Here is a 23,512-nt window from a genome sequence, read left to right on the forward strand (position 1 = left end):
CAAATACCATATGATTTCACTCATATGCAGACACTTGTTGGGATGAGCACTGGGTTTTATATATAAGTGATGAATCACTAAACTCTACTGAAACCAATACTACACTATATGTTAACTAACTTGAAGTTAAATGAAAAACAAACAAAGCCCCCAAACCTTACAAAAACCCCAAGGAAACAAGAAAGAAAAAAAAAAACTAACTCAAGTCATTTTCTATTGGACCATAACTTTATTTATGAAAAAGTTATTAGTTTCATAATATAATATTCTTGGTATTAACTCAAAAAAAACCCCAATTTACTTCTTGTAAGTCATTTCTTTTTTTTTTAATTTTTATTTATTTATGATAGTCACACATTGAGAGAGAGAGAGAGGCAGAGACATAGGCAGAGGGAGAAGCAGGCTCCATGCACCGGGAGCCCGATGTGGGATTCGATCCCGGGTCTCCAGGATTGTGCCCTGGGCCAAAGGCAGGTGCTAAACCGCTACGCCACCCAGGGATCCCTTGTAAGTCATTTCTGAGACAAAAATTTTATAGTTTATTTTCAAAACAGAAGCAATTTCTGCTCCCATTAATAGAAATGATAGACAAATTTCATGTTCACATTAAAAAATTTGTTTTTATCCATGTGGAAATCATAGCATTCATTGTGAAAATGGTAGACAAGAGCTAATTGGTCTTTTTGTATCCTTTTTACCATTCAGAACCATCATCTTCAGAGTAATAGCATATTAGTACATTACTCAGTGATTTTTCCATTGGAGAAATCTAGTTCCATAAGATGGCAGTTTTCCATTATATAATATTGTTAATTTTAGTATTACTACTATGTTCACCATATTAAATTATTTAGTTGGAAGAGATTTTGGAGCATGTCTAGTGATGCTTTCTCTTTTGCACACTGACAGTTGATTGATTATATAGCCTATACTTGATCCCTTCTAATGACAGGAAGTTCATTATATTGTAGCATTGTCTTTTCACTTATTGGACAGATCTGATTGCTAGGAGTATTTCAAGCCCAATTTCTTTTTCTGGTGTAATGGTCTAATGACACCACTTCTGAAACCTTACTTGTCCTGTGTAATCATCTGTGACTCTTTCAAAGTTTTTTTCCTAGGGCACAGTTTCTCAACACTACCTTCTTAGAAAGCTTCTTAAAGTTTTGAGCAATGTCTACTTGATGTGACCAGTACAGGGTAAGATAGCTTGTTCTGTCCTTTGAGCTACACAACAGTTCTGTTTTTGTAGTCTTGGATTTCATCAGCTTTTTAACAGGAGGTTATAATCTTATATTTTCAAGTATAATTTTAAAAATAGTTTCTCCTATCCTATCTATATTGGGAGCAACTGACTTATTTTGAACAATTAACATTTGAATTTAAATGCAGAGCTTTACATTTACCTACTATATCATTTTACACTTATAATGATCTTGGGAGAAAGGAAGAAAAGATATTATTAGCTCCATTTTTATTGATAAAAATAGTGTCTTATAAAGAAACTCGCCTAAATTCAAGTAGCAAGTTACTGGAAAAGTTAAATACTAGGATTTAGCATTTTTAATTTGGTGAGAAAATGTCTAACATTGACTAACAATTTAGAAATTCATTTACATGGTAACCTCTATTGCTAACACATAGTTGAGAAAATAAATAAAACTTCTGGTATTTAATCCATTCCCCCTCTTTTTAACTTTATTTCTATCAGAGATTCCTTCATGTTTCTATGTATCTCTTTAATTATCAGTATTACTCTATATCCCATTACACAAATCAGTCATGTAACAAAAAAGATCTGCATTTGCTCTTATTTTGTCCCATAGAGATATAGGCATTACATTTCAGATTCACACGGTTTTTCCCAAATCTACAGCTTTAACATGTACTTGTCTTACTAAACTGAACATTTGCTCAGTTTGAATCTCAATTTCAACTGTTTATATCTGGTGTTTAAATGAGAAGTCTCTGGTGATCAAGCAGAGAATTACTGCACATTTTAGTTTTTACTTAAGAGGTGCTATTAAAAGATGAGAAAATAGTTTCAGTAACTTCAAGGAGCAACCCCATTTTTTCTGGAAAATTCTCTAAATATTTCACTTAATAATGTCTCTTCTGCAGATATTTCAATGTTAAATGGTACCTTCCTCTGAAGTGGAATAGAGCATCTATCAGACTCAAAGCAACAGTGCAAGCTTTCTTTTAAAGACATCAAATAGCTGAGAATGCTTACTTGAAAATAAATTTTTTTCTGCATTACCATGTTTAACCCTAATGTGATGGCTTATTACTCATCCCATATAGAGACTGGCGTGGGCAGGTGCTACTGACAAATTTGTCAATTCCAGCCCAGAGCTACAGAATTCCTTGTCCAAGGACATAGAATCCACTAACAGTATTAACGTTCAAAAATTGCCAAAGACAGTTCTGTTCTCTCAAGCATTCCATTTGGTCTAGTTGAGCTTTGCTAACCTTTTCTCTTTGACAGAACAACTTTAAATGCATGTCAGAAGGGAGCTTTATAAATATTTATTGAATAAAACAGCTTGTTTGGATATGAGATGAGTTTAAAGATAGGAATTAAGGCCAGTAAAACTCTAACTTTCTGGTGTGGAAAATGTGCATTGGGAGAATGCCCAACACCAAATTTTAAATAATAACCAATTTTGCTTTTAGTGCTCAACTTAATGTAGTGTTATAATAGAACTCTAGAACTTGCATTTGTCAGTTGTAAAAAAATTTTGGAGGGATATATTTATTTATCATTCATTCATCTTTTAATTCATCTACTCAAATTTTCTAAGAATGATTTAAAGTCATTTACAAAAATACATGTATTTTTAATTATAAGGACATTCAGGCAAAGAAAGAAAAATAGGATAAATCCAAGGATGGTATTTATAATAAAATTATGCACTATAAGTTCTGACCATTGCCTTAGGAGGATTATAAACTAGTTCTCAAGTTTTCTGATGATCAGCACAAGGAAGGATATACTGATTAATTACGTTTCATTTTCATATAATAAATTTCTTTTCATATAATAACAATAGTTTATTAGAAGAAACACATTTTTCTAGATGTGAGAATATAGTAAATATTTTCCTCTAGATATTGTATGCTATAAGAAAGATAAAGATAACTTCCATATGACAAACACAACTTTTAACTATGCCTTATAACTTTATTGTTTGTTTTTCAGGATCTGGGGTAGGCATTTGTATACTTTGTGTTTGTTTAGATGAACAGGCTGTTTCAGTATTGGTGGTGACAATAACTTCTTCAGTGGTACCTTGTCTTCTTACTGCTGTGCATTTTAAAATGCATGTCCTTGTTTCCTGCAGCTGTCTTCCCTACTCCCTCTTATACACAACTTTATCTCCTTACTTTTCCTCTGCATCCCAAATTGCTCAATCAATAAATGGTAATTTACAAGAACAATCCCTCATTTTCCCAGAACTATCTTTCATCAATCATTCCTGAAAATAACTAAATTCTGGCCAATCTCCTTCTGCTAAATCCCTTTAACACAAGTTAGGGACTCTTTTGAAGCCTTCCCCAAGTTAAATACTTCTTGGAAGACTTCTTCTGCTAGGCATTTCCTAATTAAGGCTTATGCATGTGATTCTCTGGTTGTTTTTCTTCATCATCTAAAGCTGTGGTAACTGCTACTTAGTAAATGTTCAAATGTCTTTGTGGAATGAAACAAAGACCTCTTAACAATCATATATAAGTGATTCTAAAATGATTTAGATGGTCTAAATCAGAAAAACATTCAAATACCTTTATATGTCCAACTATTTTCTATGAAGTCAATACCAGTAACTAACAAGAGTTGTTATTTGATTTTCCTAAGTTTTCAAGTTTATTTTTCTTTGCTAATAATTTATTTCTTTTTCACATATAGATTTTTGTTATGGTCTAAAAAGTTGAGTGGCTGAATCAAAATATTTCCCTATATGAATGGAGTTATCAAATAGTTAAAGAGCTGGACGGTCAACTTTAATTTTCTTATAAGATACCATACCTTTGAATTGCATAGAATCTAGACTCTGAAAATTTGAAGTTTATACATTTTGTTGTCCTGCTTAACATAGATCAAAATGAGTCACCACAAATTAATCTTTTCATCCTGTAACTTACTCACAAATTATGGATTTCCCAGAACTAAATAGAGGTTAAAACACCAAGTGAGAATTTGCTTGTTATATTCATATGGGTATTAATAGATCTGGGGATGGGGAAGAGGAATAATCCTCTGGGAGTTTCGAGTTGTGAATCTTTGTACTTGCTCACTTCCAAACATCATTTGTTCAGTTCATAGACAGGTACAGCGAGGGGTAGGCTTTGCAGCAGGAAAATTTAAGAATTGAATGGGATACAGTCTTTTCTTTCCAGGATGTCATCGTGTTATGGCACAGTGTTATGGCATAGTGTTATGGTTACAACATTGTAGCAAATTCTAAAATTAGGAAATGTACAATTTTGTAGGCATGCACATTTGTGAAGTGCAGTGCCAATGACCCATAGGATTTGAGTATTATCAATCCATAGTTTACCAAGTAGAAAGAAAGGAAAAAAAAATCCAGAAATGGGAGAAAAAACTTCAAAGTCACAAGGATTTTGAAGGGCATACCTATCCCAAAATCTGGTGGTGGGGGAAAGAAATGAACATTTCAAAAAAATAAAGCACAACTTACTTAATAATATTGGGCTTTCATGGGCTATATGTTCCATATTACCCAGAATGAGGGTATCTTGTAAAGTAGAAGATTTTTTATTTCATTAATGTTTCAGGTTTAAAGTAAAAAAAAAAATGAAGACAAAACATATTTCTCATAAGGTTAAATAGGTTTTCTTCTAAGGTTATCATTGCTTTGGTTAATATTTAATCATGATAATTATTTTGATCTTTTTGTTTCTGTTTTTAAAAGATTTTATTTATTTATTTTAGAGAGAGAGAGCCTGAGTAGGGAGGAGAGGCAGAGGGAAAGGGAGAAGCAGGCTCCTCGCTGAGCAGGAAGCCCAACATGGACTTGATCCCAGGACCCTAAGATCATAACCTGAACCAAAGGCAGGCACCTAGCTGACTGAGCCACCTAGGTGCCCTGATCTTTCTATTTCAATAAAATATCACTAATGGAAAGTTTTAGATTGTTCCTCAATCTAAATTGGAGGGCTAATAAAATCTGGGGAAAAAAAATCTGGGAAAAACCACTTTGGCAAGAATACCAATGCGAGAAATGAGTGGAATGAATTAGTGTAGTGGGAAGAAGCAGTTTGCTGGAAAGAGAAGCAGAATAATCATGTATGCTTAAAAATGGATCCTATAAATATTCTATTGGTTTAAAGTTCATTTTTTGTAAATAAAGCTCTCTTTAAAAAATACATGATAATAACATTTAAAAAAGTAGAGTGGTTAAAATAATAATTCTTGGAGTGAAAAAGACCTGAATCATATTTTGGTTTCAACATTTACTAATTTCATGGGAGAGGAAGCTCCATTCTTTCCAAAACATTTTTTTTTTTCCTTTTTCTCTAGAGAAAGAAACCTTCTGTCTTTGGATCAATGGTTAGACTATTGTTATTTATAATCAGGGTCACTGTGCAGCTCCTTCTCGTTCTCTTCTCTCCAATAAGGAGACCAAAGCCTACTCCTGCATGAGATAGCCAATTGCCCCTCTTGTATCTCTATGTTCCTCTCAGAGCATTACTCAAACCTAGAGAATCAACCTGATTGGATTCCATTCTTTGACGTATAGAAGCCCACTTAGTACTTAAGTTGAAACTGTGTGTTTGATCTAGGTCACAAGAAAGTCTTGAGTGTGGGTATAATTGTTAGCTTACCTAATACTAATGTGCTGGTGTGGATTACCATTTATTAGCGATATATGTATTTAGTGTGTTCAGCAATTATCTAGAAGGAAAAGGTTTTTGATGAAATGGGAATGTCAGGTCCTTTGTTTCTTATTCAAATTCTATCTAATAGTGCCTTAAGCACTATCTTAATGCCTAATATTTGTGTTTGAGCATTTGATATCCAGAGACTTAGAAATATAACACCATCTGAGTTTTGACTTGTTAAATAATTTATGACATCTTTAAAATGTTATTAACCCTAGGTCAGAGGGTTGAAAGAACAAAATGTGCTACCATACTTTGTTATCACCTGTTGGCATATAGTAAGGGCTTAATAATTTTATTTATTAGACTCTAAATGACAAAAGTGTAGGAAATTGGCTTGTTCGCTATTGTTTCTTTAACCCTTAGCATATTGTCAGTTTGGGGTGTGTGTGTGTGTCCTACTTGAATGAACATGGGGAAAATTAAAACTTTTTTTTTACCATATACAATAATAAGATAATCATCTATCTGACATTCTGGAATGTAACTTCTGATTGGTATGGAAAGGGAAACAGAAGACATATTTCATGGAAAAAAATAATAAGACCTTAGTACTCTAGTAAAATTTGACAGTTTCTGGGCAATAGAGGATAATGGGTAACTGAAAAATTTGATTGGAGAACTTAAGAGGTAGGATAACTACACATCCATGGTATAGTTTTAAATTTTATTTAAATTTAATATTTTCAACTCAAAACAATGTGTTTACAGGATATACATATATATTGCATACATACAGATATATGTATATATTACACAACTATGTATGCCACAAATACATTAAAGAGTTATCAAATAACAAAATATATTAAAATTATTTTCCTAAAATGACAGTGCCAATAGGCCTGATTATACTGGACAACATAATTAGAGTAACATTTAAAACATAATTTTTGAAGTATAAGCTGTGAGTTTATTTTAAATCAGTAGCTCTATTCATGGACAAAACACACTCATAAACATAGTATTTACTGTCAGAATCTTTATTTTGATCTATAACTTTTTCCAGGCAAGTACCAGAATAAACTATAGCTGACTTTCTTTTTCATCTGCTTATAAATTTGTTGCTAGAGCTGTTTAATTTTTCTTTTCCTAAATGAATGACAGAATAAAATATTTACATATAAGAAAAAGCATATGTGATTCCATTTTTAACCCTCATAATCTTTGTGTAATATTGTGATTGAATGCTTCCAATGAGGAGAGTTTTGCTTTAAACATATAACTGTGAGCAAGTAACTCCAAAGATTTGGGGGTATTGCATGATATATGATTTGATTAAAATATTTATTATTTCCTTGTTCTTCAAAATGGTCAATACTCAGCTATTTCCTTTTTAGAATGCAGTTTTAGGGCTTTTCTTCATTACTTTTTCCAATGGTTGGTATCCTCAGGAACCACCTGTACAGGATTTATGCCACAAATAGGGGACAACTATTTGAAAATTCATTAATCAGCTTCCTCTTCATTATTCTGTTGCCAAGAACATTTATAGTAGACATCTTTTGAGATTTCTGCCTAGGACATTGCATTAACCATTGTGTATATATCTCCTCCCCCCAAATAACCATACATGATCATAAATGGCCCAAGCTAGCTAAATTAGATAATTTCTTAGGGTAACTTGGAATTACAGTATAGCAAGAGAACACATTAATTTGGAAAATGGGGGGCTGTTGGGTAAACTTGGAAGCAGAGAAACCAGTCTGTGGGGAGAAAAGAATAGGCAGATGCACAAATGGAAAAGAAAAGAGACTGTGTAGAGAGAACAAGAAAGTGAAGTAGAATAAGAGAGAGAGGGAAGAGTAACAACAGTTCCCACAGCATATTAAAGGAGTCTTCATCTCAAATGAAAAGTATGTTCATTCATTCAACATTTATTCTTTGTTACTGTATGGCAGATACTGCTAAAGATTCTAATGATAAAATGGTAAACATGGGACTCTATGCCATTTCTTTGTGGAGATTTTATGCTCGTGAGACAGATCCTCAATGAGGAAACAACAATATAGTATAATTTAGGATAATAATGAGTAATATAAAATGATATAGAACAGAATGAAGGGTTAAATTGTGGGAAGTGGAGAGAGGAAAATCTGTGAAGAGGGATAGTTTTAGAGCCTATACTTCGCAATGAACACTACTTATTTTCTATTTTCCCATTTCCTCCCCTAGAGTTGCTAGCTCAGTAATGATATGATCATAGTTACTATACCTGACATTTGACCCCTGAACATATGCTTTATATTTTTGCTTTTGTTTTCTTTAGAGAACCCCTGCCCATTCCTGTTACCAATGTTAATTTTTAGAGTAATTAATGCTAGCTGCTATAAGACATAAATCCCCAAATCTCCATGGCTTAACCCATTAAAAGTGTATTTTTTATCTCACAGTCTGATGCAGTTTGGGCAGCTGTCCAAAGAAGCTCTCTTCCAAATGGTGACTGGAGAATCAAAGTTTCTTCCATCTTTAGCTTCACCATCTGGAGCATGGCGCCTTCAAGGTCACTGCAGCAGAGGAAGAATGAGAGATAAAGGAGGCATATCAGCTCCTAGATTCTTTAGACTGGAGATGATACTCATTATTGCCATTCAAACTTCCTTGACTTGTATTAATTCCATGGTTCCAACTTAAAATCCACAGGGACTGGGAAATATGAAGGATATTGGGGATATATGTGTTGAACATTAATGATTACTTCTATAAAGGATATATTTTGAAAATAGAGCCACAGGCTTTGGTGATGGATGGAGTAAGGGTATGAGAAAAAGTGGAAAACCAAAGATGATTCTTAAGGTTTGATCTATGTAATTAATGATTAATGGTAATGGTTGGGAGTGGTTATGGACATAAGTATGAATCTGACTTTAGTAGTATTCAAAAGTGTGCTTTATTATACCTATATCTGTGGCTGTTATTGCTTGGTAACATTATCTGTACTTGATTTGGTGACATAATAATATACCTGTTTTATCAAAATTCTTTTCATAAATAATTTTTCATAAAGTTGAAATACTGTACTTATTTTTTCTAACCTAGATCTTCAGCTCCCCAGGTAATTCTAATGTATATCTAGGTCTGAGAGCCCTTAGTGTCAACACCTGTAGATCATTGTAGCAAAAAACAAACAAAACCAAAACTGAGTTTTATGGGATGGTTTTGGCAGGAGTGACATGATTTCAGTGTTTTTGTTGTGCCCAAGATTGGGAATCGGAGAAACCACGAAGGAGCCGACACCGATGCAAACACACGAGGGTTTATTTACAAGCTCGAGCTTGGGTCCAAGTATACCCGACACAGCTGACACAGCAGAGCAGGGACTTGGACCCCTAGGTGGGTTTCAGCTGAGTTTTATGGGCTAGTCTAGGGGACCTCCAGAAGGGGTGGAGGAATTTTTCAAGTTCCCTTTACATTCTAATATAGGGCTTTTAAGGGCATTGAGCTCTGTTCTTATTCTAATATGGGGCTTCCAGCCCTTGGCTTGGGCTCTGTTCTCATTCTAATATGGGGCTTTCTAGGACGTTAAGCTGTAAACTGTTTTCTTCCTGTAACTGAAGTAATGTAAATTTCAGCTCTTATTCACAGGGGCCTGGGATGGCTGTACTTGTGCTAATGCTGAACTTGAAGTGGAATGGCCTTCATTTTCTCGGCCTCCACAGTTTTAACAAAATGTTTTGTCTGCTTTATTAAAAACAGATTGCATGATTTTTAAAGCAAGAGGACTAGCTAATATCAGCATGAGAAATGGAGAGATAAGAGGGATAAAGACTGAAAAGGGAGTCCTGGAGCATGCTGAGTTAAAGAAAGGACAAAAAAGGGGGAAGAAATAGTGGCCGGATGCAGTAGAAGAAAAAACAAGAGACTACACTGTCTTATAATCTAAGTGAATAATGTGTTTCAAGGGGTATGAGGGTTAAAGTGTATGTCACAACAGGGTAGATTTCCTGGCAAGCAGATGCTGAGACCAGTTGTAGCATATGCAATGTTTATTAGGGAATGCCTATAAGAGCAAAACCCATGAGAAGAAGAGAAAGGAAGCCACATGGGGCAAAAAGAGAGCCACAATGCCCATCTGATGATAACAGCTTTGGCTAACTCCAGAGTTAAAATGGTCCATCCAGAATTATCCTTGGTTGGGCCAAAATGGTTAGGCTTTTAATACCCTACCACAGTTAGTCACTGAATGTGTGTTTCCCCAGGAAGGGTGTAACCTTGAGTCAGATGAATGTGCAGCTAAGGCAGTTCCTTAAGGGGCTGATAGCCAAGGGTTGTTGTCTGAGACAGCCTTGGCTCTTCCAGTTGTCTCTTCCAGTGGCTGAGACAAACCCTTCCTTAAGCAGTGCATCATTGTGCCCACTATAATCCACCCTTTGCACTCAGATTTGTATATCTAAAATTTTGTATGTCTATTATTGTAAATATATGTAAATTATATATAATTACATATACACAGATTAGATATATTTATGTGTGTGACTGTATGTAAATATACATATGTGTGTGACTATGTATATATAGATATATGTATATTTATAAATATATAAATTTATATATAAAAATTTATAAATATATAAACTTATATAAACTTATAAAATATATAAATTATAAATATATAAATATATAATTCTCCAATTGATTTCCCTCTTTTTGAGATAAACTTAGAAAAGGAAATTTAGTTGAGATAAACCAGAGCCCCTGCTATGATAGCTGGTTTTGGGGTTGCAACTGATGCTCTTTGTGTCTTTCCTCATCTGTACATTCCAGATTTTCCTAAACACCAGTTAGTGTCTCTGGTGATTTCATTGGCTTATCTGGTGGCATGATCCAGAACCTCATTTCTGGCCACTATGTCCTTCTCAGGGCAATGTTGCTTCACTTGTTGATGTAGCATCAAAATTTGGCAAGGAGTATCAAGCAGCACCCAAGTGGAACACTGGAGTGCCAAAAATATTCATCCTTGCCATGTTGTGTAATAGGAACTCTGCCAAGGGGGTGACTTTCTGCCAACTGGTCTCTTGACACATTGTGTGCAAAGTGCTGAGGCAATGGCTCTTGCTTATAACCCAAAGGGTCTCTTGCTTAGTTCCCTGGTGGCAGTATGCCTTATGGATTACCAAGACCTCTATCTCTGAGGAACCTAGAGTCTTTGGAAGACAAAGTACAAATTCCTTAAGTAACAATTAAATGTTGAGTCTGGTCCTTAACTTTGGCCCCTTGCTGCAGGAAGTGAGAGCTTATTACCACCAAAGAGGCTCTCTGGCTCTCACACTTGGCTTTCAATTGCCTGTTAATTGCTCTCAGCTTTTCATTGTCTTTTTCTAGAGCATCAGTGGAGCTTACTAATAGCCACTTAATTCCATTGTCATTATGGTTACTATTTACCCCAGTTTTTCAAATGCTTCATACATTGTGTTAGCTCACGCCTTCCCTTGCTCTGGTACACCATCACAATTCAGCACCAGTGAGTTTTAGCAATTGGGCCATGTAGTTGTACCAAGGTCCATCTGTGTTCTGTCTACAAATGATGAGACCTTAACTGACAGCCAGACGGTGACTAATCCAGCCGTAGAATCCACTCTACCGCCTGAGTTTTGGGACCACTTCTATCATACTGTTGTAGGTTGAACTCTCTGGGAAGTAGACATGAGAAAGTTGTAGTGTGCAAGCTGTTTATTAGGGTGTGAACATGGGCAAGGTGGCCTTATACAGCTAAGGCAAACTTTGAAGAACTGACAGATGAAGGTGGGGGACCAACGGTACTCCTGGCAGCTAGGGTAAGATCATTGAACAATGTGGAAGTCAGTGAATATGTTTTTTAGATATTTTGTGCCTATTCTTTTTAAAAATTCAAATAAAAACAAATGACTTTTGGTGGAGTTGTATTATATTAGAAAGGGTGCAGCTTAAGTTGCAATAACAAGGAAACCCTACTTTTAAAATGCCTGGAACCTTAACCCCTTCTCATAGAACAGTTCAGCTCAGTCATCTACAATATTTTTGTTTTGTATGTGTAACCAAGGCACATCCTTCACATCTCACCATGTATCAAACTATGGGAAGAGGCAAAGACTAGAGAGTATACACTCACTCCTTTTAAAGGCAATGTCCAGGCATTGCACACTCAATTTCTTCTCATATCCCCATGGCCAGAACTCTATCACACAGCCAAACTCAGATGTGAGAGTTGCGGGAAATGTAGTTTAACTGGGTGATCACATGCCCATCCAAAATTTTATGAGGAATGTTAGGGGACAGTTGAATTCAGTCATCCCTGTACCATAAATGAAGACCTACCAAAATTCAGTCTCCCATTAGATTTTATCTAATATTAAGACTAGCTCAAAATAAACATTATTTGTGGTAGACCTCACACTTACACTAAGCAGTCTAACCTAGAGCTCTCATTACCTACTTTGCTATGCTGCTCTTCTATAGTAACATTTTGATGATAGGAAATGATTTTGCTTTTCTAAGTTTTCTTTATCTACTATCCTGAATTTATGCATTTCAGGTTTATCTCAGGTATTTGTCTCTGAGTCATCCCTTTTTTTCATTTGATTCCATCATAAGGCTTTTGGTACAATGAATGTTTAAGCAATATATACCGAGAGCTGTACAGACTGAGAATATTGGTATTGCAGGTCAGCTACCATTTTACACTTTTACCAAGTTTAAATTCAAGCCCACGTATTGGTTTGGCATGGTATTATTGCTCTCAGAACAAAAAGTGAGGAGAGATAAGATCCATGGTAATGTCTGAAGGTTAGGCTTGACAACTTTGTTTAAAAAATTGGGGAAGAGGCTTTTTTTCTTTTTCACATTCTACCTTTTGAGATATGAGACTAAATTGGCATCAAAATTGCTGAACACAATTAGATTGATTCTGTAAGGTATTCTGGCAAAATTTATCAGGTGCTCCTAACTGTTTATTCCTTAATGTAGTTGTTTCCATTTTGGAAAACTTGAACTCAAAAATGTAACACTAAACATAAGCAACTTCGTGCACAAAGATATTTATATCCATAGAGTAATAGTAGTAAATAACTGAAAAAAAAAGCTAAATGTCTGATTATAAGAGAATTATTGAAAAAACTTAAGTTCATTTGATAGAAAATAGGCATCTATCAAATAGCATAGCAAATACTCATAATCTGAGTGAGAAAAATCAAGATACTGATAAGTAATATATATTCAGTGTTTACTACTTGTCAAGTGCTTTTCTAAGTGCATTACATAAGTTAATTCTGAATTCTGATACATCTTTGTGAAGAAGACATTGATATTGTCTCTGTTATGCAGATGAAGAAGTCTAGGCACAGAAGATTTATGGTATTTGACCAAGGTCATAAAGAAAGTAAATGACAGACATGAGAGTTGCATCCCGGCCTTGAAGCTGTAGAACCGATACTATTATTATTATTATTATTATTATTATTATTATTATTATTATCATTATCATTTTAAGATTTTGTTTATTCATGAGAGACACAGATAAAGAGATAGAGACATAGGCAGAGAGAGAACTCGATCCCAGGATCCCAGGATCCCGACCTGAGCCAAAGGCAGGTGGAGATACTCAACCACTGAGCCACCCAGGTGCCTGAACCCATACTGTTAACTACCATGTGATGTGGCCTTATATGTAGAGGACAATGATTTGTTTGGTAAGGTAAATTTTTGTTTTATTGCTTAAGGAAAGTATTGAAGTTGTGTTTTGGAATTAGTGGGCTTATTTATATAAGGTGCCAGGAGCTTTAGGAGAGAAAAAGAGAACAAGATCCAACCCCATTCTTCTAAGCCAGTTGGATTGAGGTGGCCCAGAGTGAGGTCCTGGGATCAGGTGAGGATAGTATTACTACTGAGCTAAACTTTCCATAAAAGCAGATAGGCACAGAAAGAATGAGTGGGCTCTCCCTTGCTCTAAAGCTTTAAGTAAAAAGGAAGTGGTTTCATGGGTGACACAGAGATATATCCTGTCCTAGCCAGGCTTCTGTCCTAGCAAAAGTAACTTTTATGACTGAATCTAAATGGCTATCATGGAATCCAAGGCTAATGTTGGTGTGAAATCCTTAGCTTTCACGACCCTGATGGTAAGGCTGTCCTCTCTTCTACCTTAAACAAACCCAGTGGTCTGCCTGGAAGATAATAATGTCTCTGAAACAAGTCGCAGTCCAAGCATTAGCATTGGAACTATATAAGATGATGAATTCCAACATCCACAGTGGCAACTGTCCTGAGTTTCTTCTCAACCCCAGGCATCTGTTTTGGCAACTGTTTAGATCAGGCTAATGAACTCTGATAGCTCTTCTGGAAGCTTTCAGCTTCAAGGGAGCATATACATATTCTGGCTTAAAGTAAGGACATGAGAGTAAATAGGACTTGTCCTTCAGATAAAATTGTGGTTGGTGTGTGTGTGCATGTGTAAGTGAAAAATATGGCATGATTCAGGCTTACATCTGTGCTTTGGACCCAAACTATAAAGATAAATAGTATAGTTAAATATATAATTGATGCTCTGCTAAACAAAATAAATTATATATAAAAACATAAGAGGAAATGCACCAAAATGTTAGCATGATTATTGTATGGTGGTGGTTCTTGGGATAGTATAAAATGTTCTCTGTGTTCAACCTGTTCTTTAAGGAATAAGCATTACTTTTCTAATGAAAGACAAAAGTAATATTTATCATTTTATCTATAACTGTTGTTAGGGAAAGACACAATTCTTTATGATTTCCTCAAACTATTTCTCATACATATTAACTTATTGTAATCTATTATTTAAAACATATTTCATCATTAATTCACTGAAACTTTTAAAGAAGAATCAATATTTACAGAAAAAAAATTTTCACTGTCTGCATATAGTGGACGTGATTTCAGCATTTCACATATAATGTACTGCCTTCTAAGCAGATAACATAAGGACCTTTGGGAAACATCAAGGATGTGCATTTATGATCTATGTACACTGTGAAATCTCAAGGAAGTCAGCCCTTTACACACTTCACCTAAATATGCCCAAATCAACCTGCATTAAAATTTAGTGGTTCAGGGAATGCTCACCAATGTCATCTTCATAACCTCTTACAGGGAGCAAGGATAATTCTATAAAGTTGTTCCCTGCATTTTAACACCTCTTTAGTCTGCACCTTTGGCATGTGAAAATTAAATTAAAGGAAACAAATTAAATCGCTAAATTCTATCATGTTGATTTTTTTATATAAGCTTAAAATAAAAAGATTTAGTTTTGTTTTTAAGGTTGCTTGGGGTTGCTTGAGTGTAGAAAATCACTGGGACAAGTTTGTTCAGCCAGATAGCAGTCCATGACTCCCACCATACTGGCTCCTCAGAGCGGTAATTTACAGATGTTAGTAAATGCCTTGCTTTTCTAAATACTGATTTCATGGTCCTGGGAAAGGATAATAGAATGCAAAGTACATGGTAAATTTCAGCAAACAAATCAGGATATATGTTACCTTTGGGAAGTTCAAATACTTCTAAACCTCTTCTACCCATTGGAGCAATGGCCCAATCAGGATCCCTGCAGATTGCTGTTTCGGTTTTGTTCTGAACTCCAGGGGGTGCCATTTGCAGTACTATCTTGTGAACGGCACCTTTTGAGGTTTTGCAATCCATAAGGAGAAAATATAATGGAAGAAACTAGAAGAATTCAATTCCTTACCTAACTTTGCTAATGTTGAGCTATTATCTCGATGACAATTTTAAAGAATAAAGACCATTGAGGTAATCATTTTATATCAGTAATGACTGTTCTACTTATACCTGTTTTCCTATTTTTTAACATCATATCAATGAGAAGTAGGTACCTAGAATGACAGCAACTGGCATTTAAAAAATAATAGCTTTGAGACATAATTCATAATATACAATTCACCTATTTAAAGTGTACAATTCAGTAGTGTGCAACTATCATTACAATTTTAGAACATATTTTCATCACCCAGAAAAGAAACCTCATATCCATTAGCATTCATTCCCCAATTCCTTTCCATTTTTTCTACCCCAACATCCCAGCCCTGGGAAACCAGTGTTCTATTTTTTTTTTTTTTTTTTTTTTTTGGTCTCTGTAGATTTGTTTATTCTGAATATTTCATTTATATGGTATCATAGGTCATCTCTAGTGACTGACTTCTTTCATTTAGCATACCTGTAAGATTTGTCCACATTATAACACCTGCAATAATACTTCATTTTCTTGTATTGCATAATAATATTCCACTGTATGGGTATATCACATTTTGATTGTCAGTTTATCAGTTGATAGGTGTTCGGGTCGTTTTCACTTTTAGGTTATTATAAATAATGCTGCTATGAACGTTTGTGTATAAATTTTTGCGTGAACATATATTTTTGTTTGCTTGGGGTACATACACAGGAGTGGAATTGCTGGGTCAAATGGTAACTTTATGTTGAACATTTTAAGTCACTGTTAGATTGTTTTCAAAGTAGCATAACCATTTTACAATGCAGTATTAGTTGATTCCAATTTCTCCACAAGCTTAAGAACACTTGTTATTGCTTTTTTGATGATAGCTGTCCTATTGGGTATAAAGTGGTACCTCATTGTGCTTTTATTTTGCATTTCCCTGATAGCTAATGATGTTTTTATTGGGCATTTGTATATCTTTGTGGGGAAATGTGTATTGTATTCAGCAATCAACTTTTAATTGAGTGTTTCTCAAGCAACAATTTCTTAGTAGAACCCCGAGAGTGCTCAGATTCTTAATGAATGAAAAATGCTAGATTTTTTTCATCCTAAGTTTAACATTTTATCATCTTACATGATGTGTATGATCTGAAGAGGGTGTACAGCTCATAGTATCTCCCCTCATCAGACTGTAAGTGTGAGAAGACCAGTGCTGTCTATTTTAGTCATAGTTGAGACTATAGTCGCATGGTTTTAACAGCTAGTAGAGAGCTTCTAATGTGATGGATACTAAAAAATTACTTGATGGATAAATAGATAAAGACATTTCTTGTACAAAAACACTGACCTCTTCTGCTTGCCTAGAGCAGATTATGTGATCTTTTCTATCCCCTCTAGGTGAGGTTTGTTCTGAGATATTAAAAGTAATAGTCAAACTTAATTACCTGAAACTTAACCAAGAGTTATTAACCCAATAAAGCTTGATTCAAGAGAAAAATACTTCTAAGGAAGAGAGATAATATATTTCAGGTTTTTCCAAGTATGATATTATGATATAATGATATAATGATATAAATATATATATATATATATATAGTCTTTGTCTTGGTTCTTGGCACAGAGATCCTAATGTAATAAAATAAATTAATATTTGGTTTTTGTCCCCAGTTCCTGAGTTGGCTCTGGATTGATAGAGGTAAAAGGAGTGTGGTGAACCAACTATGTGATTGGAGGGTTGGAACTTTCTGCCCCATCCCCTGACATCTGGGAGGGGAGAGGAGCTAGAGCCTGTTAATCACCAATGGTAAATGATTTAGTCAATCATGGCTACATAGTGAAACTCCATAAAAACTTTAGCCAAAGGGCTTTGGAGAGCTTTCAGATTAGTGAACAAGAACACATGTATGTGTCAGGCTGGTGGCACATTTCAAACTCCATGGATAAAGAAGCTCCTGTGCTTTGCTTTAAGATACTTCTGGATTACATCCTGTATGAAATCTTCACTTGACTATTCATTTGTATCATCTAATATACTCCTTGCCATAAATCAGTAATAATAAGTCAGCTATTATCTTGGTTCTGTGAGCCATTCTAACAATTATCAAACCCGAGAGCGGTGTCAGAGGAACCCCTAATTTATAGCTGGTCAGTCAGGAGTATAGGTGATAACTTGGCACTAGGATTGGCATCTGAGTTGGGGAGTGTTTTGTGGGATGAGGCCTTAATCTGTGGTGTCTGTACTAAATTTGGTTAGTGTCAGAATTAAATTGAATTGCAGGACACCAACTGATGCCAGATAGCTGTTCAATATTGGACCCCCCCCCACACACACACACATTTGGTCTCATAAGCAAAGTGTGAGAATAGAGAACAATAGAATTTTTCTTCCTTTTTTTTTTTTTTAATTTTTATTTATTTATTTGAGAGAGTGAGTGAAAGAGAGGAGAGTGGGGTGAGGAGGAGGAGGAGAGGGAGAAGCAGGCTCCCTTGAACAGGGAGCCCAAGTCAGGGCTTGATCCCAGGACCCTGGGGTCATTACCTGAGCCTCTTGGGGTCATGACTTGAGCCAAAGGCAGATGTTTAACCAACTGAACCACCCAGGTGCCCCTAAAAGTTTTTCCTTTTACCAGCATTCCTTTATTTCTGTCTTTAGTCCATATTCACCAAGGGTCAGACAGGAAGCCTCTAAATTAGTGCCAACAAATAATAATATGAAGTGTGTGCAATGCTGGCAAGATAATATTTAATTCTATTATTTCTTGACCCTGGTGATTCTAAGCAATCTCATAGACACTACAGGACTGGAAAACGAACACCAAAATGCTGCTGCTCACTGATCAGTCTGAGTCAATGAAATGTCCTTCCAATCCTTAGCAAGCAATGATGAGGAAGACAGGGGCTATGGGTTGAATTTTGTCCCTCTCTAAATTCCTAAGTTGAAATTCTAAGCTGTGGTACCTCAGAATATGGCTGAATTTGGAGATAGTGCCTTTATTCATGAGAGAGAGAGAGGCAGAGACATAGGCAGAGGGAGAAGCAAGCTCCCTGCAGGAAGCCCAACACAGGACTCCAGGATCTTGGAACTCTAGGATCACGCCCTGAGCCAAAGGCAGCTGCTCAACCGCTGAGCCACCCAGGTGTCCCAAGATAATGCCTTTAAAAAGGTGATTACATTAAAATGAGGTCAGTAGGGTGGGGGCTAATTCAATAAAATTGGTTCCTTTATTAAAAGAAAAGATTAGAACATAGAGAGGTAAGACCATGAGAAGACACAGGGAGCAGATGGCCATCCACAAGCAAAGAGAGGCCTCATCGGAAAAACCCTATAAACACCTTGATCTTAGAATTTTAGCCTCCAGAATTGTGCAAAAATAAATATATGTCTGTTATATAAGCCAGCTAGATAGTGGTACTTTGGTATGACTGCCCTAAAAAATTAATACATCTGGTATAGGTTGAATGGAGACAGAAAGGAAAATCTAGGATTGACTGTTGCCGTAGGAGCATAGTTGGTTTTTTACTAAGAGGATGAAAATGATAGAGGCAATTGAGATAATCTACCAAAACACAGAGGGATCTAGAGAAAAGGCATTTCTGTTCTTTATCTTTTGATTAAACACTTCCTCAATATCTCTTTGGGGTAAGAGATAGGACCATTTTCCTAGTTACAAAGAACATGTTCTAAATCAAAGAGCATGCCAGCCATTCAAAATGATAAATGGCAACTTTCCTATGTTTGGCATTTGAACATAAATGGTGAACCGCTACCAAGTAGATACAACTTTTTTTCCTCCCTCTCTTATTCCCTCCCTTCCTCCTTCCCATTCAATGTCTTTTGTAAAGGAATTCCTTAGATCAAATATAAATAATGAAAAATGGGTTTTATTTATTTCTAATTCTTCCCAAAGGAACTGATGATGACCCTTTAGCCGTATACAGAAGGATCATTTTTCTGTGTCTCCTTTTATAATATCTTTTCCATTTAAAGTTTTCAATGCTTTTAAATATTAACATTTAGCATAACAATGGTTATAATAGATTTTATTTCTTCCGGTTCATGTATGTCTAATGTTTATTTTTATTGTTATTTACTTTTTCCATTTCATTTTTTGCCTATTGGACCAAGTTGCTAATCATTTCTTTTTTATTGTTGTTTTTTAGAAAAATTTTATTTGCCTCTGTCTTTTTTGCTATTTTGGAGTTTTATTGTTTATTTCATTGCTCTATTTACTAAACTTTGTTATTAGTGGAATACACATGGCTATTACATGAAAGTAATTTATAAGTAGTTCCTTCTCATTATAGACTTTTTTTTCTATTATTGTGCCCTCATTTTCCAAGAAGAGATATTGAGAATAGTCCACCTCTGAATCCTGCCTTATTTTAATGCTTCATTTTTGTCAGAGATATTTTAGTATTTTTAGTTCCAGATTATAATGTTTTCCCCAGCAGTGTGTCTTTTCTATGCTAAGAATCCTTGCTTAGCTTTTAAATTACATACCCTCAGCCCTCCGCCACTATATCATTATCCATTTAGATTAAACTATATATATTGCAAAAATAATTGCCCTAGTCTCAATTTCTTCTCTAATATTAAGATTTCTGTCCTAATATTTGTATTTTTGGTTACAGATTTTTCTGGAGATTTTTTTTCTCAGGAAAATTTCTTTCAATTTACTTATGATCTTTCTTCTATGTATTCTTCTTTTGCTTTTTTCCTCTGGGGCCACCTATTATTTTTAGTTAGTACTCTAAATCCATCTTTCAAGTTTCTAATGTTTTCTTAATATTTTCCATCTCCTTTATTATTACTTTTGTATTATTTCTCCTCTTAATCTTTGAGGCCACTAATTTGGATTGCAACAATGTCTCTTCAATTTGCCTTCATTTTTGAATTTTATAGTTGTATGTCACTTTTTTTCCACATAAACGTTTTTTGTTTGCTAATTTTGAAGTTGTTAATTGCTTTCATTATTTTTTTTCTGTGTTGCTCAAGTTACTACCTTTTCTCCGATAGTTCTATTTTACTAAGAGTTCTTCATTCTATGCCTTCTGTTTGTTTTCCTCTCTATCTAGTGGCTTATTTTTTTTCTGGTATTTAGGTTGAGCATCTAGAGTCCATTAAGCATGTAAATTACATAAGCCATCTCTCTCTGGAGAATCTTGGTTGATTAGTGAACCAGACAGCAACTTGTATATCTCTTTCTGGAGTCTAGATCCCTGAGAGAGGTTTCTCTGGTTACCAATTTCATTATTGTTAAGGCTGGTGGGTTCCTCATCTTGTGGAATAAAAGATATTTTTTATTATACTCTTCCTTTTCAGATTCCCTGGTCCAGAGTCCAGCATAACCTCTAAAGCACATTCCCTGAGTAGGGGCAGAGCATCAAGACTTCTTTCAAATTCACCATATTTAATAGTATTGCCACTCCAGAAGTCTCTCCAGACCATTACCCAGCTCTTGTTTCTACTCAATCTCCTCTTGAGAACGCAATTCAGCCAGAGGACTTGACTCTATCTCTGAAGTACCAACTTAGTTTGGGAAATGATCTGTTGGATTACACTTATGGGGCAAGGGCACCAGAGACAATCCTAATTTGTTGTTTTATAAGAATGTCCAACCAACAGTTCCTCAGATGTTATTATCCAAATAGGAACTGAAATGTGTTTTCCATTCATATACTTACTTTTAGTTTCTGAGAACCAATGAGCTGTACTCTTTATTAAGCATCTTTTAAAAAAATATTATTTTATTTAAATGTAATTGATTAACATATACTACATTACTAGTTTCAGACATAGAACTCATTCATCTATTGCATGTAACACCCAGTGTTACATTGCATGCCCTCCTTAATGTCCATCACCCAATTACTCAATCCCCCCACCCACTTGCCCTCCAATAACCCACAGTTTGATTCCTATAGTTAAGAGTCTCTTATGGTTTGTCTCCCTCTCTGATTTCAGCTTATTTTATTTTTCTCTCCCTTCCCCTTTGATTCTGTTTTGTTTCTTAAATTCCACATATGAATAAAACCACATAATTGTCTTTCTCTGATTGACTTATTTCGCTTACCATAATACCCTCCAATTCCAGCTTGCTGTTTTAGAGTAGAGTTGAAGTCTAAGAGAAGGGTTTTTCTTCTCCTTTATTTGAAATACCAACATGAATAAATTTTTTATAGCAAAGCCTGTACTCATTGAAGAGAAAACTAACCTCAGAACACTCAGGCACCTATTGGTCATTATGTTCACTTGACTATCACACTTGTAAACTCTACTTGGCTATTGAATATCTGAATCAATTTCCTGTCAGAGATAAATGTTTGTAGTCAAAACAAACTATTACAAATAAGTAGGTGCTGAAAGGAATTTATCATCTTAAGAAGCATGAATTTTTTGAGTACCTGTACATAGAATTGCATTGACCTGAGAGATTATGTTGGGGAAAGGATGGGCAAAGAGGACAATGAAAGCAGTAAGACTCTAGACCATCCCTGAGGACCTCACACATCTAATTAGAATTTATTGTATCTATATAATGAGGGTTACATGAAAAACCTGTATATCATTGGATGATTACAAAAGGATACACTTAAAATTATGTACCAGAAGACCATCTATTCAATTGATATACTGTAGTGGAAAGATCAGGAAACTGTGGATTTAAATCACAATTTTGCCTACTTATTAGGTGGGTGGCTTTGAGTCTTAAAAAATAGTAATATAGTGGTGGAGAAATAGTATAGTTCTGTTTGAGAAATTTAATATTAACCAGATACTTACCAGAATGCAGAATTAATGCTCTATAACTTCTTCCTATTTACAATCACAAGAAAGCATATTTGTGATAATGCCATTTAAGTAACAAAAATAGCTAACACATATTGGACAATTGGAGACTAACCATGTGCCAAACATTGTGCTTAGTACATTACCTGTATCATCTCATTTTATCTTCAGAGTCTTATGTGTTATGTACTATTTTTATTGTTATTGTGTACTTGAGAAAAATGAAGATTAGGCAAGTGAATATCTATCTATCTATCTATCTATCTATCTATCTATCTATCTATCTATCTATATCTGTGTCCATGGAATGTAGAGATATATTTGTGTGTCAGTGCATGTGTATGGGGGTTGTATGTAAAACCGTCTTGCAAAGCTTGCCACAAAAACTATTTTTTCTTAATAGTTAACTATGATGAAATTTGGTAGTGGAAGAAATCTAGACACTTATTTTTATTGGAATTAGTAAATTTGCTTTCCATTTGATCTTTTATAGTTATGTTCAATATGATGTTAATTTATAATTCTTTCAGTTCTCTAATCAAACCATAGGGTATATATCTAAACTTAGTACTATTTAAAAAAAAAAAAAAAGAAAGAAAGAAACTGGGAACTAGTATGTATCATTGATCCTAGGAAAGATGTTAGCATCAACAATCAGCTCTTGTCTGCCCAGTATGATTGCCTAAAACCCAAGTTACATTTCATTCATAGTTCATACTTCTTTAGGGCCTCCTGTATATTTCATTCTAATTAAAACATACCAAATAGTAATAAGATCTTGACAGGAAATACAGAAATTCTTGACAGCATTTAAATGTCATTTAACATTTATGTAATTTATAATCAAATATTAGACTATTATTCTGTTGATAACCATTTTTACAATTTTCTTTGTTCCCTTGCTTAAAGATTACCAATAATAAGCTTTATGATGCCTAAATGGTGATATAATTGAATTGTTGTGTACCTTCATGAAGTTAATTTAGAAAAATATTTTCTAACTTTTCTAAAGTAGCAAAACACTTTAAAAACCTGGTATCTTATGTTTAATTCTCTGATGGGTTTTTTTCCTCTAAAAGGTGGAAGGTAATTCTTGCTTTAAGGGTAGGCTAGTCTTATTGACTCTTCTAGAAAATAAAATATGGCGA

General features: G+C 34.8%; 1 long non-coding RNA gene across 1 annotated transcript in view; it reads right to left on the minus strand.

Moving 5' to 3' along the window:
- Positions 1-23,512, minus strand: part of LOC140631576 (uncharacterized) — a 39,434-nt gene that overhangs the window by 7,959 nt on the left and 7,963 nt on the right. The window contains exon 2 of the long non-coding RNA XR_012029114.1: positions 8,296-8,411. This is a non-coding gene — a long non-coding RNA (uncharacterized lncRNA). The remainder of the gene's footprint in view (positions 1-8,295; positions 8,412-23,512) is intronic.

The sequence above is a fragment of the Canis lupus genome, chromosome 4 (genome assembly GCF_048164855.1).
Source record: "Canis lupus baileyi chromosome 4, mCanLup2.hap1, whole genome shotgun sequence".
NCBI lineage: Eukaryota > Metazoa > Chordata > Mammalia > Carnivora > Canidae > Canis > Canis lupus.